The sequence below is a fragment of the Pan paniscus genome, chromosome 1 (assembly GCF_029289425.2).
Source record: "Pan paniscus chromosome 1, NHGRI_mPanPan1-v2.0_pri, whole genome shotgun sequence".
In the NCBI taxonomy this organism is placed as follows: Eukaryota; Metazoa; Chordata; class Mammalia; order Primates; family Hominidae; genus Pan; species Pan paniscus.
Window position 1 is genome coordinate 101,772,846 of NC_073249.2, and position 15,851 is coordinate 101,788,696.

Here is a 15,851-nt window from a genome sequence, read left to right on the forward strand (position 1 = left end):
GTGGAATACTAGAGGATGAACTGATAATACTATTATTAATATTATTAGGTAACTTTTATTGAGCATTTACTATACTCCAGGCTCTCTAAGTAGTACTTAGCATTATAATCTTATAAAAATCATTAAAAACCCAGTAAGGTAGGTTTGATTGTCCTATTTTCACAGAGAAAGATGAGGTTTACAGAAGTTAATCAATTTATAGTAAGTGTCAGAATCAAGATTGAACGCAAGCTTGTTTGACTCCAAAATCTTTTTTTGTTTTTATTTTTTTAATATTATTTTTTCAGCTCTTATTGAGTCTGTCTGTCTGTCTAGAAAACCTGTGCTTTTAACCACTTCAAAATAAGCTACTCTAAGATCAAAGGCAAGTAAAATGGCCTTAAACTGGAGTAGCAGAACCCCATTTTCTGAAATGGAAGGAAAGGAGGTGAGAATGGTTGTGAACACAGATAACTTTTTAGATTAAAATGCAGAAAGTATTCATAGTAGGAGATCATACCTTTTGGCTTCACTTTTGTTGAGTAAGTACGAGGCAAGGTTATCTGCTAAGAGTAAGAGAGGTGAGTATAGAAAAGGGAGCTTTGAGGAGAGTGACAAAGATTCATAGAAACTTTGAGGGGAATGAAACAAGTAGCTGATTAAGGTCAAGAAAAGGAATAATTCAGTGAGCTGAGGGTTAAACTCATGGCGTTGGCAAACTACACAGTTGTGTGATTTTCTACAGTAGCCTTCAGGCCTCTGTATTAGTAATAAACAAACTATAGCAGTGATCCAAGTGTGGACTTATATATAGGAAGGTAAACGAACAAGAGGGTGTAAGAAAGTAAGTTGGATCCAAGCATCTAGATCAAGCAGAAAAGGAAAGGGTCAAATAGATTAGGAGAAAATGTCCAGGATACCCTTTGGCTATTATAAATAGTCACCAGTGGAGACAGATGTAAATTCAGAGTTTAGAAACCATATTTATATGACTTATGAAGCCACAACTGAAGACAGAGAAGTTGGGCAGTTAGGACTGAGAATGGTATGTATAGTGGAAATGGATGATTAAAAAAAAAAATCACCAAGATTGCTGTGAAATGGAACTTTAGACAAGGAAAACAAGCAAAAATTTTAAGTTTATATGGTGGGGAGGGGAATGGAAGAAAAGCGAAACAGATATATACCTTTAATATTTCATTGTGGCCTCGTTTCACATTGACAAAGAAAGCTTAAAAAGACTTTCAGAACAAAATTATGTCCTTTGCAGCAACATAGATGCAGCTAGAGGCCATCATCCTAAGCAAATTAACCCAAGAACAGAAAACCAAATACCACATGTTCTCACTTCTAAGTGGGAGCTAAATATTGGGTACTCACCAACATAAAGATGGCAAAAACAGAAACTGGAGACTACTTGGGGGCAGGGGAGGGGAGAAGGGGGAAGGGTTGAAAAACTAATCATTGAGTACTACGCTCAGTACCTGGGTGACCGGATCATTTGTACCCCAAACCTCAGCTCCCACAATATACCCAGCACAAGGACCAAATCTAAAATAAAATAAAAGTTGAAAAAAAAAAAAGACTTTTAAACTACACACATACACAAAAGTAGCTGGAGAATTCATTACATCTAAGATAAATACAAATTCTGGCAAGATTATAGAGGATCCAAAAAGAATGCAAAAGCAAAATGCAATTTCAAATAGCTTTGCAAATAAAATGGAAGGCGCATAGCTTCTTATTAAAAACGAGACAATACTTTCGGAATTGTACACAGTAGAGTCTTGACGTTAGGACTTAAGAGTGTACTCTGGAACTGATAAGTCTTATGACGGTATAGAGGGCTCAAAACACGAGTTAGATAACAGTTGCTTTTATAAAAGTGACTTCTGGGTTGAAAATTAGCTACTGTTAAAAAAAAAAAAGATGGCCATCAGCAGGATAGTTATTAAAGAATTAACTATAAAAGACACCTTTCTTGGATCATTTATTCACCCTTTTAATCATTTAACAAATATTTATTGTGCCTAATATGTGCCAGGTCGAAGGGATAGAATGGCAAACAAGAGAGCATGAATGCTACTGTCAAGGAGTTTATAATCTACGGAGGAGATAAACAAGTAATTACAAAACAATGTGGTAGTGTTGTTACAGGGGAAGTATGTGAAGGGTACTATGGCAGTAGGTATAGGGACATCTAGTCCAGTCTAGGGGAAGCTTCTTGGATGTTCAAGTTGAGATCTGAAGGCTGAAAGAAGGGGAGGGATATGAGGAAAAGGCCCAGAAAGAGAAAACACACTGGAAATCTGGAGGCACCATAGCATGGCCAGGTTAGGGAACTAAAAGAAGTTCAGGAAGCCTAAAGAATAAAATGGTGAAAGCCACAGCTGAAGAGAGAAGAGCCAGGGTCCCATCAATAAGGGACCTGATAAGAGCGAGGGTCCCATCAATAATGGACCTGAAAAGCCATGTAAAGGAGTTTGAACTTCATCCTGTGCCGTGGTGAGCAAGATTCAATATGTGACCTCTGATTTCAGATTTCATTTCAAATAAACCTTTCAATTAATACAAAACAGAAAAAATGAGGGGGAAGGGGCGCAGGGGGCAATGGTGGTGTTTCCAAGGTAACCACACCTCTCTAGAGAGGTGCTTTTTATTAAACAAATATTCACTACAACTCTACTATGTGCCCGCAACTGATCTAGATGCTGGTGAATACAGGAGAGAACAAGAACGACAGTATCTTGGACTTCATGGACAGATAACAAACACATAAACATACAAATGAACTATAGTAATAAATGCCAAGAAGAAAATAAAACATGGAAATGAGGAAGAAGGCAGCCGAAATGGAAAGCTACTTTGGCTGTGGGCAGGGTGTCAGGTAAAACCTTCCTAAAGTGACATTTTTACTAATACCGAAATGATGATAAAGTAGCCAGATAAATATTTGAACAGAGAACATTCCATGCAAAGGAGTCTTTGGGTCTTTCTTCCACATTTGTAAAGAGTAGGTTTAACAATTAATTACTGCATGTGGATGCATGTGTGAAGTGAAAGTCTATGATTATAAGGCATACAAAATTAGAAAGCCACTTCCTTGGTTCAACGTTATCAATTATATCCATGCTAAAAATCTTAAAGGCTGCAATGCAAAGCCAATTTTCTACTGACATTCTTATCTTTATTCTAAGTGAAAAAAAAAAGCTAATTAAATATTGTTATTCTTCTTAAATTGGCAATAGGGCTAAAAATAACCCTGAGTTGTCACCAAGGGCACTGGGTAGCCTTAGAAAGGTTTTAAGCAGAAGAGTCACATGCCCAGGTTTTTTTACATTAATACATTTGAATACTATGCAGCCAATAAAAACAATAATTATGAAAACTATAGAAAAGGTAGTAAATTTTAAAAATGAAAAAACTATTGCATTAGAGTGGTAGGATTGTGGATGGCTTTTCCTTCTTTCTTATTTTCTTAAATATTGTAAACAAGTTTTTGAAGAGAAAAGGACAATGCTCCGCTCTACGGAGACGAGTATTAGGATGAAGCAATACAAAAACTGAATCAAAGAACACAAATTTAGTTCACTTTAAGCCCCAAAAGGTAACTGTTTCTGTTATTTGTCATTTGAGAGAAAGAACAAGTAAAAACAACCACAAAAAAAAAACCATCGTTAAATTATTGGAAAGCCGAGGGGAAAAAGGTCAATAGGTAGTCTGAGCTTCACAAATATTAACAGTTGGCCAACAATTATTTACTGAATGCCTGCACTTGGAAGTGGGGATACAGCTATGAACAAAGCAGGATTTCAAAAAACAAAATCATAAACACATACATAAATGATGCCAGTGCTATGATAAATGCTAGGAAGAAACAATAATTAACAATGGATTACATGGTAAAAGCAAGAGGTTCACTAGACAAAGCTTCTACCGAGCAGAGACAGTGTCTTACATGCTTGTACGCTCAGAGCTTTATATAATGGTCGATAAATGTTGACTGTACAAACAAATGAAAGTGGCCAATGGAAAAGAAATGAGGGTCAGAAAAACATCCGAAAAGGGTGGGTAAGTAAGCAGAGGATAAAGGATGAGGTGTCAGTGCAAAAACGAAATCTTAACTTTAAAGCACAGGTATAACCTTATATTGATACTCTGAAGCAGCAAATTTCTCCACACCCGGATGCAGGACTTGACATCTAACAGCAAAGCCTGCACCGACGTGTCCTTAGTATCCAGCCCTGATTGGCAGGTCGCACACCCCGCGCCCGCAACCACACAGGCTTCCCCAGTTCAGGTCAGCGGCGCAGCCCAGAAGCTTCGAGGAGCTCCGAGGACCGTCGCCTTAGCTGGCGGCGCCGGCTCTTAGCGTGGAGGCCGGTGGACCCCTTCCAAAAGTTGACTGAAATTCCGGGGATGGATGCCAGGTGGGGCCGCGGACGGCCGCAGGCCAGCCTCCAGACGGCCGGGGCTGAGGCAACCGGACGCAGCAAATCGCACACCCTCTTCGCGCTCTGGGTCCGAGAGTGAGTGGCCAGACCGCGTGCGAGAGGAGCGAGACCCCCGACCAGCCCGCACCGCGGAGGACCCGAGAGGGCGATTCGGGCAAGGGAGGCCGACGGGTGTCGGGGCGGGAGGCGGTGACTCACCTGCGAGGTAATCATGATGCTGGAGTCGATCAGGAAACTCATGGCGAAGGGTAAGGAGGGCTCCTGCCTCCACTTCCCACTCCCCGAGGCCACGGCACGCTGGGGACACCGGACCCTCACACAGGGTGCCTTCTCCCAGGTGCCGCAGCCGGGACTGCGGCGCTCCAGCCCGACGCCATCAAGCTGCGCCCCAGCCAGCCAATCAGCGGCTACATCCAGAGCCCCCGCCTCGGGCTCCGCGTGGGTGGGGCGGACGCTAGGCTCCAGCCGCGGAGGCCCCAGGGGCGGGGCTTATTAGGGGCGATGCTAAAAGCAAAAATGCAAGGTAGCGTTAACATTTCTGAGGCTGAAGGAGGTAGGGCTTGAGAGCTAGGTTGTAATTCTGTTTTGTAATGATCATAGCTAATAAGATAATAATGGTAATTATAGTAAGTCAGGCATTGTGTCCTAAATGTTATAACTTACTTGACTTGGCAAATATGACTGCACAAAGTGAGGGAAGACTGGAAAGTCAGATGAGACATTAACAAATATAACCAAATACATTTCTGTGACAACAACGAAAAGCGCACCGTCTGTAGCAATTTAGTAATAATATTGTACTGCATGTCAGTTAGGCCACAGGTGGAGTACTGCACTCTGTGTACCACACTTTTAAGAGATTTTACAGGCCGGGCGCAGTGGCTCACGCCGGTAATCCCAGCACTTGGGGAGGCCGAGGCGGGCGGATCACCTGAGGTCGGAAGTTTGAGACCAGCCTGACCAACTGAAAATACAAAATTAGCCGGGCCTGGTGGCGCATCCCTGTAATCCCAGCTACTAGGGAGGCTGAGGCAGGAGAATCGCTTGAACCCGGGAGGAGAGGTTGCGGTGAGCCGAGATCGCGCCATTGCCCTCCAGCCTGGGCAACAAGAGCGAAACTCCGTCTCAAAAAAAAAAAAAAAAAGATAAGAAAAGAAAAAAGAAAAAAAAGCGAGAGATTATACAAAGACATATTGGAGCTCACTCAAATGTGAGCCACCAGATAAGGGCTGGTGGAAGGAGGTGAAGAAAGATGACTTAGAACATGACATCTGTCTTCTTGTGAAAGAATGGGTAGAACCGATGTGGCGCTACGAGTTATCTGTAGGGAAAAGGATTGGAAGTTAAATGAAGATAGATTTTAATTCAAACAAGGATCAGTTCTTTAAGAGTCTGAAGAAGGGTTATTTTAGGAAGTAGCTGCCTCTGCCCCCTTCCCACATGTTGCAGTGGATCAAATATACACTGAATCACTACCTCATTCATTCAACACTCATTTCATGAAGGCTTAATGCATTGCTGTGGGGCTTACTCTGCCACCGACCTGGGGCCTAACTAGGCTTTGTAGTTCATATAGTCTCATAGTCCTGCAAACTGGTTCCAGCCCAGGAAATCACCCTGTGTAGGAGTGGCTGCAGTCAAGCCAGGAAGACAATCCTGAGGGGACCTGACATCCAGCATCTGAGTTCAGACTACTACAGTTTGAATAAGTGACCTGCAGATTCATTACACACAAGGGAACATGTCTTCCTTTTGTTGGATTGAACTCCGTCATACTAAGCAGTCAAAACTACCTGTCAGATGTCCAATCCCTGATCCAGAATTTCAAGGAGCTGTAGAGGCAGCTCTACTACGGGAGTGTCATAAACCAGAGAACTGTGTGTCCTGGCTATATCTATTGGGTAAGCAGGTAGATTCCCACATAACAGCACCTAACTGACATTCAAAAGTGTGTAGAGTGCAGAGTGCTGAAAGAGACTATCAAGGCAAGCAGTTTACCTTGGTGGCTTACTGGGGTGCACAGTGGGGATCAGAATATCAGTAATGAGGAATAGCAGAGAAAGGTGTGCAATACCTGCTGGCCTAAGGCCTATGCAAAGCTTTGGGTGACACTATTCAGAATTCTCCCTACTGTACCACTTGTGTCCAGGTAAAGGACAGGCCTAGGTGATTCAAGCGACTGCTTTATCCCCTGATTTTGATTGAGGAATGTCTTTAGAAACCTTCGCACTGCATTTAGTATCCAATTGACTCTCCTTTCAAAGCAAGTCTCTACTGCTGGTGGTGGACTCTGACACTAAAATGGCTTGTCCTCCCATCTCTACTGCTGGTAATATTCTCCCGATCCACTCTAGCTGCTGCCATCCTCTTAGAATAGTGGGATCTTTTGGTTCTGCCTCCATGGACAGTCACACCATCTGGGCTCTGAGTCCCCAGTTTGTGCTATTTTTCCAAGGGAGGTTTTCAAAATATGTCATGTTCATAACTAGTAGCCATGGTTTGCCACTCATCCAGAGATTGACAGCCAGTCCCATAGATGTGCTATGAAGAGTGGATTGACAAGATGATCAGTCTGTGTCCTTTGGATGAGTGTTTGCTCACACCACTTTACTGTCCTTTTTCATAGCAACTGCAGTGTTCATACCTACGGTACTCTCACACTTCCCAGCACCATCCACATACTGACAGCTAACTACTTCACCCCCTTCCTCCAAATTAATGCAAAGGACTGGGCCCAGGAGTTGACACTAACACTAGATCCCTGGGAGACACCCTAGTACCTCTTCTCCATGCACATACATAGCACCTGCTCATGCCAGTGGCTGGATGATCTCTGTTAGGGATTTTCTTTTGAAACTTTTTACTTACTTTGACATAGTTGTAGATTCACATGCAGTTGTAAGTCTGGGATCTTTTGTGACATATGATATCACCAATTCTGTGGCATCCTACTCCAGCTGTCTCCCTTCATGGATAGACATCCTATCTTGTAGTTTTGCCAACTGTGCCAGGTTCACTGAGTCTCTGAACTCCCCTGTTTGCCCCACTAAGTCACCAGTGTAAGCTGGACAGGAAACCCCAAGTATTCGGAGGAAAAGTGTTTATTTCCCAATGGTCCCATGGACAGTATCTATACTTGATACCTAGAAAATGTATAGGTGCAGTTTTCTCAAAGTGTGGTTCTCTAACGACTTGGGGGGCTTATTTAAAATGTAGATTCATAAGCCCTAATGTAGACCAGTGGACTTGGGATTTCTGAAAGTGTCTCTGAGGAGGAATCTGGGAGTCATAATATATAAAAATTATATACATTTATCATGCACAAAATGATGTCTTGAAATATGTATACATTGTGGAATGGCTAAATCAAGGTAATTAGCATATGTATTACTTCAGATACTTATTTTTTGTGGTGAGAATACTTAAAATCTACTCTCTTAGAGATTTTCAAAAATGGATACATTGTTATTAACTATAGTCACCATATTGTACAATAGATCTCTTGAACTTACTCCTCTTATCTAACTGAAATTTCCTTTGACCAACATCTCCCCTACCCAACCCGACTATCCCCCGCCAGCCCCTGGTAATCTCCACTCTACTCTCTGCTTTTGTGCATTCAATTTTTTTTTTAGAAGGAATCTGCATTTTTAACAGCTTCCCAGGAGATTCTTATGCACACTGACTGGGGACTGGTTGTGAGACTCTGCTCCCCACCTCAAAACTTTCCTAGAGTGAGTCAGCGCCTTCACACTAGGAAAATGCCAGTTCTGATTTGCCTAGAGAAAGAGGACTAAGGGCCAGAGTGGTGCTAGCTTTGCTCTTTCCTTTTTTCCACTCCCACCCCCCTTTCTCTAGATATGCTCACTCCACAGCCTCAGGAAGCCTAAAAATCTTTTCCAACCACTTGTGCTTTGGCTCAAGAATTCCCCTTCATCTTCCTTGAGTCTACTTTGAACCTCTTCCCTAGTTGATGCTCACTTTGCCAGACCTTCTTGGAGGTGCATTCCGGTCCTTTCCTCTTATACAATCTCATTTTGGATATATTGACCTTGGTGCTGACCTGGTGTGCACTGATTGGTTCATATGAGTTAGAGTTAACTCTGTATCAAGTGCTTGGTTGTTCTTGAGGCCGTGTTCCTGAGGAATAAAGAAGATTAAATAGTTGTGTGGTTTTATGCAAGTTACTAAACTCTCTGTACTTCAGTTTCCTCATCTAAAAAATAGAGATAGTAATAGTACCTTATCTCATAAGGCTATTATGAAGATTAATATACATAAAGCCCTCAGGAAAATAAGCACTTTATAGTAAGTATGCAATAATTTTTACCCATTATTATGAGTTTACATTCAGTTTTCCTTCATTGTTAATTAGTTTCAATGTATATTTATTTATTAATATTTATAAATGTATATTTAAAAGTTTTGGTTGTCAGTTATTCAAATTATACTGAAAAGATTGATGATTGTAGAGCTCCCAAATTTGGAAAGATTCAGCGGCATTATTTGAAATATATAACACCAACTTTTTCCATTTATTAAAACTAATTTTGGGATTCTCTGTTAATATAATTATCATGCAGAATGAATTTGATCCATATATTTTGTGAACAAACGGGAAGAATGTGTAGAGATTAAATTTTAAATGGAATATATTAGTTGAAGTTCAAAGTAAAGGATGTTCATATTCTTAATGTATGAACTGTTCCAAACTTCTGGTCCCCTGCTGTCTGTGCTCAGGCAGAGCAGAAAGCTCTCCCTACTGCCCCACCACTTCTTGCTCGAGGACTAACTTCTTCTTGGGATAACTACCAGCAGGGACATTTGCTTATTTTAAAGAAGTGCCCACCTTTACCACTGGATTGAGATTTGCCACCATGACATTAAGACAGTTGCAAAGGAGTACAACACTGGCATATTTCCAAAGTCTGGGATATTCATTCTTATTCTTGGTTAACGTGATGCATACCCACACCAATGCACATATACCTTTTGATTTTCCCAAAACTGGATCACAAGGAGTGCTATGGACTCCTTGTGATCCAATATTGAAAAAATGGATCCTGTTTGTGTACCCCCAAAATGCATATGTTGAAGCCCTGGTTTCCGATGTGATAGTATTTGGAGGAGGGGCCTTTGGGAGCTGATTAGGTTTAGATGAGGTAATGAGAGTGAAGCCCCATGATGGGATTTGTGCCCTTCCAAGGAGATGAAGGACCAGCACACTCTCTTTCTGATAGGTGAGTATATGGTGAGAAGGCAGCTGTCTGTGAACCAGAAGGAGGGCCCTCACCAAGAAGTGACCATGCTGGCACCCTGATCTTGGACTTCTGGCATCTGGAACTGTAAGAAATAAATGTTTGTTAAATATATACACCTACTATGCACCCACAAAACTTAAGAATAAAAAATTTTTTAAAGTTTGTTGTTGAAGCCACCCAATGTATGGTATCTTGTTATAGTAGCTTGAACTAAGACAATGAGCATACTATGTTGTTACATAGTTTTCATTATATTTCATTTTAGAAATATATTATGGGGCTGGGCATGGTGGCTCACGCCCGTAGTCCCAGCACTTTGGGAGGCCGAGGTGGGTGGATCACTTCAGGTCAGGAGTTTGAGACCAGCCTGGCCAACATGGTGAAACCCCATCTCTACTAAAAATACAAAAATTAGCTGGGCATGGTGGCACATGCCTGTAATCCCACCTACTTGGGAGGCTGAGGCAGAAGAATTGCTTGAACTTGGGAGGCGGAGGTTGCAGTGAGCCGAGATTGTGCCACTGCACTCCAGGCTGGGTGACAGAGCAAGACTTTGTCTAAAAAACAAACAAACAAACAAACAAACAAAAAACAACAACAAAAAGAAATATATTATAGGCCAGGCATGGTGGCTAAAACTTGTAATCCCAGCACTTTGGGAGGCCGAAGTGAGAGGATTACTTGAGTCCAGGAGTTTGAGACCAACCTGGATAACATTGGGAGACCCTGTCTCTATTAAAAAAAAAAAAAATTAGCCAGGCATGGTGGTGCACACCTGTAATCCCAGATACTCTGGAGGCTGAAGTGTGGGGATTGCTTGAGCCTATGAGGTTGAGGCTGTAATAATCTGTGATTGCACCACTGCATTCCAGCCTGGGTGACAGAGTGAGACCCTGTCTCAAAAAAAAAATGTATATTATGAATATTTTCTTTTGCCAAAGACTTTATAGCATTTTTATTGACTCAGTAACATTCCATCATATGGTTATCTCATGAGTAACTTAACCAATCTACCTTTTGGATTTTTTTTTTGGTGGTGTTTACTATAATAAAATAATATGATGGTGAAGAATTTGGCCCACAGGAAACACTTATTCAAGCCTCCAATTTTCCCTGGGCAAGGGAAGGTCACTGTGTCTATGTTCCAGCAAATTCTGAGGACACACATCAAGGTCCTGCAAGCTTGGCTACTGTGGTAGCCGGAGGTGAGCCTGTGAACTTCTGCAGACCAATAGGCCGCTAATGACTAGTGAGAAAGAGGTCAGGCCTCCCTCCCAGCAAGTGCTTCCCAAAAAGTCTCAGGGGTTTTCCTTGAGCCCCTCACTTGGAGGGGAGTGAGGGAAGGGGGTGAGAAACACCACAGCTCTTTCTTCTAGTCTGACAACTCTCTTCAAAGACTGCTCCTATCAGTTAACCCTTATCGTTCTCTTAAATAACCCAGAGGTGGATTGTGAGCTAGGAGTTGCAAGACTGTTTGGGGGCTACTTTTTTTTTTTTTAAAGCAATTCTAGATTGTGCTTTGTACCACTTTTTAGAGAGTATAGACATTGAGCATTTATTGTCCTTGGTTATGTAGCCTTACTGAAACTCCAAGACATAGGAAGTATTTTGTTTAACATTTCATTACATATCCATTAAATCAGACTTGTAAATTACATTTAGGTCCTCTCTATTTTTGTCTTCTATCAATTCGTCAAGGACTGAAGTCTTTTATCGCTATTATTTTTCTGTCCATATCTCCATGTATTTCTGAGAGCTTCATACAGTCCAATGCCTTATTTTTCAGTGCAAAATGATTCATAGTATGTCTTTGTTGCATATTATATTTTATATTAATAAAGATCAATATTTTGGTTTGATTTAATTATTCTGCTCTCGTATTTTGTGTGTTTGGTCTTTATTTTTGCCTTTTTTCTGTTTTTTCTTCTTTTTGCTGTATGGACTGTGTAGTCCTTGTTTCTTGTTTTGTTTCCTAGTAATCTGGAAGGCATGCATTTTGTTTTAAAATAACACACACAACTTTATATTTTTCTTATTACTAACATACAGAATAAAATAGTATCTTTGTACGTTGAGAATACCAGGACACTTCTACTTTCTCACGTTTCTCCTTGTTACTCCCTTCACCCCACACAATACCCAAGTTTATGTTGGTGTAATCTGGGATTTTAAACCTTACTTTAAAAATATTTTTTTGTTAGGGAATATTTATGATATTTGTCTTCTGTTTTGTAATTATACGTAAAATAGTTACATTTAATTCATTTTATGCTTAAATGTCTTCAGTATTCATCATCAGCCTCTTTCATACTTTGCCTTCTTGATTTCTTTCTTTTTTTTTTTTTTTCTGAGACAGACTCTCACTTTGTTGTTCAGGCTGGAGTGCAGTGGCATGATCACAGCTCACTGTAGTTCCTGGGCTCAAGTGATCCTCCCACCTCAGCTTCTCAAGTAGCTGGGACTATAGGCATGTGCCACCATGCCTGGCTAATTTTTAAATTTTTGTAGAGACAGGGTCTTACAATGTGCCCAGGCTAGTCTCAAACTCCTGGGCTCAAGCAGTCTTCCCACCTCTGCCTCTCAAAATGTTGGAATTACAGGTATGAGCCACTATTCTTGAGCCTTGAATTCTTTTAAAAAATATTTCTCTTGGGTGGGCGTGGTGGGTAATGCCTATAATCCCAGCACTTTGGGAGGCTGAAACGGGTGGATCACCTGAGGTCAGGAGTTCGAGACCAGCCTGGCCAACATGGTGAAACCCTGTCTCTACTAATAATCCAAAAATTAGCCAGGTGTGGTGGCACACGCCTCTAATCCCAGCTACTCATGAGGCTGAGGCACGAGAATCTCTTGAACCCGGGAGGTGGAGGTTGAATGAGCCGAGATCATGCCATTGCACTCCAGCCTGGGCGACAAGAGTAAAACTCCGTCTCAAAAAAAAAAAAAAAATATATATATATATATCTATCTATCTACATATATATATCTACATATATATCTACATATATATATCTACATATATATATATCTAGGCTTATGAAATACATTTTTTCTTTAAAGAAGGGTTTGCAGGTATTTTGAGCTTTTGCATGATTGAGAGTGCCTTTCAATTGGCTTCACACATGAATGAAATTTGGCTTGTTGTGGAGTTTTCAGCTTAAGTTTTTCATCCGCAATATTCTGTGGATAATGTTCTCTTTTCTGAAATTTAATGTGTTATGGAGAAGCATGATGCCAGCCTGATGTTTTTTTTCCTTTGTGAGTAACTTGATATATGCTCTGTTCATCCACAGTTGGCACTGGAAGGACTAGCGCGACGTTGAGAGGGTTGGCTGAAACTGAGAGCCATGAGTTTTTGGTTCCTTATGCTCACTCCAGCTTCCCTTTTCCTTTTGAGCTATTACTCATCCCTATGAGCAACAGTGGCCTCTGAGGGAGAGGAGGAATCTCTCTCCTTTACCCTCCAGACCACATAAACCCTTTTCTTAAATCGCTATCAAAGCTGAGTCTAAGGTACATCATTTAATAATAAGACTAGGCCGGGCGCGATGGCTCATCCTGTAACCCCAGCACTTTGGGAGGCTGAGGTGGGTAGATCACGAGGTCAGGAGTTCGAGACCAGCCTGGCCAACAGGGTGCAACCAAGTCTGTACTAAAAATACAAAAATTAGCCAGGCATGGTGGCATGCAGCTGCAGTCTCAGCTACTCTGGAGGCTGAGGCAGGAGAATTGCTTGAACTCGGGAGGTGGAGGTTGCAGTGAGCTGAGATTGTGCCACTGGACTCCAGCATGGGTGACAGAGCGAGACTGTCTCAATAATAATAATAAGGCTATGCTAAATTACAGTGATCATATCACATAGAATGATAATTATGAAGGTGATGATAGCTAACATTTGTGAAATGCTTACCATGTGCCAGGTACTGTTTTAAGATCTTGACTTGTATTAACTCATTAACTCTCCAACTTAGTTCCTAGCTTGCCTCCATCTGGCAGATGCCATTTTCCCTTCTTTTTTTGGAAGCAATAGCGAGCATATTATGACTCTTTGGATTGTAGGCTCAAGAGAATGAGGCTCAGAGAAAGGAATTCCCTTTTGTTCCTGTTTAAGGCCCACCTTCCAAATTCTCTTTTCTCATCTTAGAATCTTTCTCTTTTCAGCAGTTGACATTTGAAATATCTATTATCTTCAAGGAAGCCTCACCTCCTATTGAGAGAGGTATGACCCTACTCTCTGTTCACAAGCAGACAAGAATGTGAAAACATAGTTGTTAAACAGTGGTACAAAAACCATCGCAGGGGTTGTTCCATTACATTTCTAAATTATAGAATTATGTCTTTATACTTGCAAATCAAAATTTATCTAGATTTTTTCCCTGGTGCATGATGAATCCCTTCCAATTTGCAATTTTAGGTCTTTTATCGGCTCAAGAAAATTTCCTTCTATTGTATCTTTAGAGCTTACGGTTCACTTGTCCTGACTTTTCTTCAGGAGCATCGATATCCATGTGTTGGATTTTTATTGTCTTTCCTCCATATCTATTATTTCTTCTTTGATAATTTTCATCTCTTTGTCCTTTCTTTTGGCATTTGGGAGAATTTCTGATATTGATTCTTTACAAAATTGATTTGGTTTTATGTATTGCTAATTCTGCTCTTTATTCTTAAATTCTGCTGTGGCATTGTTTGCTAACTCTGCCAGCTCCTTTTACAATTCAATCTAGTACCTTATTATCTTGTTTCATGTATTGTTTTATAGAGTCCATGTTTTCTTTAACCCTTTTTTTTTGAGAGTACAGATTTTAAGTAAATTTTTACTTTTTTAAGTAAAGATTTTTTGAAATTATGCCATTCTTTTACTTTTGGTGTTTATTGTTTTCTTCTCATGTCTCTGAAACCTTCCAGAGACTCCAGGTTATTCTCTGTCTAGTTGTTGTTATTTTCCCTGTCTATTACTTATCTATAAAACTGAGAATCTCATCCATCCCAGAATAGATATAGGACCTGACTAGACACAGTAAAATTAGGTCAGCAGAATTAATAAAAATGTAAAGAAGAATCCTGTTTGACTATTGGATAAGTAAATTTCTAAAAAATATTTGGCCAGGCACGGTGGCTCACGCCTGTAATCCCAGCACTTTGGGAGGCCAAGGCGGGCGGTTCACGAGGTCAGGAAATCAAGACCATCCTGGCTAACACGGGAAACCCCGTCTCTACTAAAAAATACAAAAAATTAGCCGGGCATGGTGGCGGGTGCCTGTAGTCCCAGCTACTCGGGAGGCTGAGGCAGGAGAATGGCGTGAACCCGGGAGGCAGAGCTTGCAGTGAGTGAGCCGAGATTGAGCCGCTGCACTCCAGCCTGGGTGACAGAGCGAGACTCCGTCTCAAAAAAAAAAAAAAAAATTTAAAGGAAGACAAGTAAACTATAATTCAAGAAAAATATAGAGTTGTCCTAGAATTTAGTGCCATAGGCTGATACAATTATGAAAAAAAACTGAAGAAAGTTGACCTTCTGATCTGAGAGATCTTAGAGAGATGAACAATTGTTGTAATATCATCCCCGTCATAATATCTGCCCTATAGATATTACTGAGTTTTTTTAATTGTTAAGTTATATTCCATTGGCTCAGGTCTCTTGCGTTTATCTAATCTCATCATTTTCTGTTGGTTACATTGATCTAACTCAATTTTAGAGGTACCTCATTTTTTCTTCCATCTACAGATCTAGCTAGTTTAAAGATGAAAACTGCAGCAGATGAGAAAGAAAAATACAACTGGAAAACTTGGATGAATTAGAAACACTAAACAGTTTTCAGGAAAGCTGAGTATCAGAGAAAAACAGATGCTGGAGGAAAAGAAAAAAAGAGGACACAAAAACTGTCCTGGCCAAAGGGGTCATGACCACACATTATCCTCGGATGAGGGCTTCCTTTATGGTGACAATTGAACAGAAGCATTTAGAGCAGATTACAATGCATATTATACGTACAATGAAATCATTGAAACAGAAAAAAGAGCCAAAATTGATGTCTTTGCCTTAAATCTTGCTTCTTTCTAGTTTATTCTCTCCACAGTGGTCGGGGCAGTCTGAGAGAAAATGACCAACAGAATACGGTGGAATCGATGGTATGCGACTTCCAAGGTTAGGTCATAAAAG